This window comes from Lontra canadensis, unplaced genomic scaffold (genome assembly GCF_010015895.1).
Source record: "Lontra canadensis isolate GAN:19392208 unplaced genomic scaffold, GSC_riverotter_1.0 scaffold272, whole genome shotgun sequence".
Lineage (NCBI taxonomy): Eukaryota > Metazoa > Chordata > Mammalia > Carnivora > Mustelidae > Lontra > Lontra canadensis.
Window position 1 is genome coordinate 115976 of NW_022631266.1, and position 5134 is coordinate 121109.

The following is a 5134-nucleotide window of genomic DNA, read 5'->3' on the forward strand; positions in this document are numbered from 1 at the left end:
TGAAAATAATATGGTACTGTATGTTAATTACATTGGAATTAAAATGTCAAAGAAAGGTATGTCTATATGAAAACTTAATTAACTTAGTTATTTTCACTTTATTATTCAAGATTCCTAATAAAATAAATTTTAAAAATCTAGTTAATAACAGCAAACATAGCTGAACATCAAAAAATATGTTCACAAAATGTTGTTAATGAAGTTCAGCAGTACTCATATATAGAAATTAGATACAAACCCCTTATGTATATTATTTAGACTGTCTTGGACACCCACACCAGGAATATCCATCAAGTCTTTCTAAAAATGTATCAATATTAAGGAAGGTTTGCCATATTCCACATATTTCAGTTAATTGCTAAAAATTACCATTTGAAATATTTTTACATTTACATTTATTACACTATTGAATAATGTATATACATATATTATTATATATATATATTGAGAGAAAGAAACACACCATGGGTAGTCACTGGTATATAATGAATAGAATAGAAACTGAAACATCAGATAAATATAAACAGATAAACATAAATATAAATATATACAATATATAAATATAAACAGGTAAATATAAACAGAGGATACTTACATATTGTCAAAAGATTGATAGTGTGAAATACTGAATGCAAACTAATATATTCAATTATGTTAAATCAAAAGACAAATTTTAGACTAATGCTTCATGGAGAAATAACTGTTTTCCCTGTCTTCCTACAAAGCTATACATTTCCTCATAAAAACCTTGATGTTTCATCTCAAAATATTTAATAGGACAATTTTCTCATGTTTTTCATGACCATTGTCCCAAATCTGGAATCCTGAAATATCCCACCTGCCATCTTACTAGCAAATCTTTAGATAAAAGTCATCAAAGAAAAACAACCTAGAATTATTTTTTGATAAGCTATTTTGATATTTCACAGATGGCCATTTCCATTTATTTTCCTGAGGAAAAAAGTAAACCTAGCACCTTTAATGTGTTTTGCTACAGAAATATTTTTTTTTTTTTTACTTTAGAAAACATCCTTTGAGATAAATTCTTAATGACTTTTGGGAAAATAGTAATAGGGTACTGATGAATCATGGACAAGATCAACTTTGGGAGTATATTTTAATTGGTTTATTATAGGACCTGTGTCCCAGGAGAATTCTAAGTAAATTATCGAGCAGGAGATGACCAGGTATTTGCGGGAGGGGGAACCTTCCTAACAACAACAAAAAAAAACACCCAACATTTTTTAATGTTCATATTCCTATGACCTGTGTTATAATTTTTAACACTGTGTGGAACCAGTTTACAGCATGAAAGGCAAACTGGTAGGGACTGTGGAGTAAAAAGCACTTAGTTCCACTGCTTGTAAAATAATTTTAGAATTATTGAAGACTTTTGAGATATATCATTCCAACTAAAATTTCCTTAAGGGATATTTCTTTTAATTGAGCTAAAGAACAATTTTACATATAGGGGCATCTGGGTGGCTCAGTTAGTTAAGCATCTGACTCTTGGTCTTTGCTCAGGTTTTGATCTCAGGGTCATGAGTTTAAGGCCCAAGTTGGGATTCGTGATGGGCGTGGAGCTTCTTTAAAATAAAATAAAAATAAGTAAATACCTAGTTTATATTTAAATTAGAAGCAACTCAAATTTCACCTTTATACTTCTATGTTATTTTCAACATGTTGGTGTAAAACCCAAGACGTATTTTATTATATAATGTGCACCAAAGATATTCTTTCTTAATGAGGAAATTACTCACAGTTTATTCCACTCTGAATAAATATAACACTAAAAAAACTTTTTTGAAATAATATCTTCTTGTTAAAACATAGTGTATAAATGAAAACTGGGATATTAAAGTTACTATTGTATAACCAATAACGGTACTTGACAGAGATTTAGTTGATAATTGGATTATTAGAGACTTTATCATTATTATAGAGACAAGCATAATTGAAGAAAAATCACAGCATGAGTATTTTCATTTTAAAAGAGTTGTTTTCATGTGGTGTGTAGAATTTTAAGCATTTTAGACCTAATTAAGAAATCTTCATTTTAAACAATAGTTAGCCATTTGGTTTTAATAAACATTTCCCCAGTGTCAATTTTAATGGCTGAATATAGTTTCAGTTTATGGATATGCCATGAGGAGTCAAATCCCTCTTTGCTGAGCCTTTAAAATTTTCCCAGGGGGCACCTAGGTGGCTCACATGGTTGAGTGTTGGACTCTTTCTTGGTTTCCACTCAAGTCCCGATCTCATGGGTCATTGAGCCCTGTGTCAGGCTCCACAGTCAGCACAGATGTCTGCTTAAAGATTCCCTCTACCACTGCCCCTGCTCTCTCTCTCTCTTTCTAAACATGAATAAATAAATAAAATATTTGGAAAAAAATTTTCCCAGTATAAGTAATTTTAGAGTGCATAGACACACATATACATTTCAGCCTTGTTGTCCTATTACCTTTTGAGAGTTATTTCCACAAAAGGAATTACTGATCATAATTTTGCCTACTTAAAATGTTCATACATATTTATATATTTCTCTAGAGTAATGGTCATTTATGTTTTCTACTTTAATAAATAAGAAGGGCCATTTTGACACAAACTCATCATGCAGAAGATGAATAGTTTCAACTTTTATTATGTGGTAGAGAGTAAATGCCACTGCCCCCATCCTTGGATGCAAATTTTTTACATATTTTTTATATATATATTGTGTGTATACATATACATATATATCATTGAACATAACATTGCCATATAATCTTGCAAATCCACTTCTGGATGTATACCCACAATAATTGAAATCAGAAACTCAAAGAGATATGTTTATTGCAGCCTTATTTGCAATAGCCAAGGTATGGTAACAAACCAGGTGTCCACTGATAGATGAATAGATAAAGAAAATGTGGTGTACACATGTAGTGTAATAGTTTGCAGACTTAAAAGGGAAGGAAATTAGATCCACAAAGTGCAACATCATATTATGCTAATTTCCATAAGCCAGACACAAAAGGACAAATATTGTATAATTCCACTTACAACAAGGTACCTAGACCAGTCAAAATCATAGAAATAGAAAGTGGGGTGGTTGTTGCCAGGGGCAGTGGGGAGGACATCTGCTGCATAACACTGTGCCTATAGTTGACAATACTGTATTGTGCACTTAAAAATTTAAGAGAATAGATCTCATGTTAAGTGCTCTTACCACAGTTTTGAAGCTTTCCTCTGGGAAGCTCTACAAACAGCTGCACTACAGGGAAAAGGAAGGAAGTACTAAAGTATTTGGAACCCAGGCTGTGTGCACTCAAGCGGCCCCAGGATTTATCTGGGCAACCTTGAGGTATAAGCAGCAGTAAGCAGTGGTGTCAGGGGCCCGAGGATTTTCAGCAAAAGTCATTTCTGGATGCCTGCAAAGGAGTGCATATCAGGATAGAGAATAAGGCTGAGACCCAAGAAAAGGATGTGTGTGATTAGTCTAGGATGAGGATTGGCTCTCCAAAAATATTGTATGGTGATTGCGAGAGGGATGCAGTTTTCTCAAGTAGGGGGAATATACATACCATGAATCTCCTTGCTGCGTTTGATATTTTATGTGCTCCCATAAAGTGCTTCTAGTTTTTGGCACGCATGTTTTGTTTGGAGAGCATTAATTAGTTTAGGAACCATGACCAGGAAAGAAACAAGCAAGTAGGCAACTTTGTGTATGGAAAGTTAACTGAACTGGGATATAGATCTCAATTTTTTCTGATTCACTGAGTCACCTTGAAAAATGCCCTTCCCTTTCTGGGTTTCCCTTTCTTCATCTCACAAGTGAAAAAGTTCAGTCTATCAGGGATACAAATAAATCTCACCTCATAGTTCGACACTTTGGGTATTAGCACCAAGTTGAGAAGGATTCTGAGGTTATATCCTCACTCTTTGAGAGATAATTATCCAATTTATTTGCAGTGATTTCCTATAGCCACGGAAAAGGGAATTCAGTGGCACGTCTCTTTCATTTGCTACCCCTGCCGGAGAATATATTAACAATCCCCTCTACATGGAAAATTCCGTTATTCTAAACATCTTAATAGTTATCCTGATGCTTGAGGTTAGAAAATTATTTTTAACCCTTCTCAATCATTTTATGTGATACCCCCTCCCAATCTTCTACAGAAATATGGGAATACAGAATCTGTTTTTAGGTATCAAAAATCAAAACACGTATAAAGCACACAGCCTAGTCATTCAAAATTGAGGTTTTCAGTTCCTTCCACTGTGTTCTATGGTAAGTAAACTTGGCCATACACTAATAATGTACAGTGTGTGAAATCAAACACACACACACATACACACACACACAAGCACATACACACACATACTTTACATGAATGACTTAATCATCTAAGGTTCATGCACCTAACAAGATATTAATAAAATGTTGGGAATTTTTGAAAGCACAACTCTTAGAACTTTGCATATTTTTCCTGCAATCTCTTCCATAGTTAAAATACATATTCCGATTATCTGTTACTTTGTGAATATTTGCTAATTAATACTATATACAAACAGTTTAAGAATAGGAGTGTTTTTATATAATTGCTCATAGTACCATAAATGCATTAGTATCATGTAAGGATATATCTTTTGTCAGTATTTGGAATATTATAATCTTAAAATATTTATGTTTGTCTCATGTTTTTATATTAGAATTGCAGAAGGTTTTTTAAAGTAATTTTAATTTTTATCAACCTTATTATTTTTATTAATTTCCTTATCATCTCTATTTTCTTCGGTTTTCCACATATTGAATTTTTTTTGTTTTTTAGTTTTCAGGGTTCTGAATTTCATGTAATTCCAGTATTTTTGTTCCTATTAATTAAATAATGTGAACCTTAGACTAATTGTTTAAAAACAGCAAAGACAAGTGGTTTGTCTTTGAATTCCCCTTATTTTTTTTTAAAGATTTTATTTTTATTTATTGGACAGAGAGAGAGATCACAAGTAGGCAGAGAAGAGGCAGGCAGAGAGAGAGGAGGAAGCAGACTCCCCGCTGAGCAGAGAGCCCGATGCGGGGTTCGATCCCAGCACCCCGGGACCATGACCCGAGCCGCAGGCAGAGGCCCAACCCACTGAGCCACCCAGGCGCCCC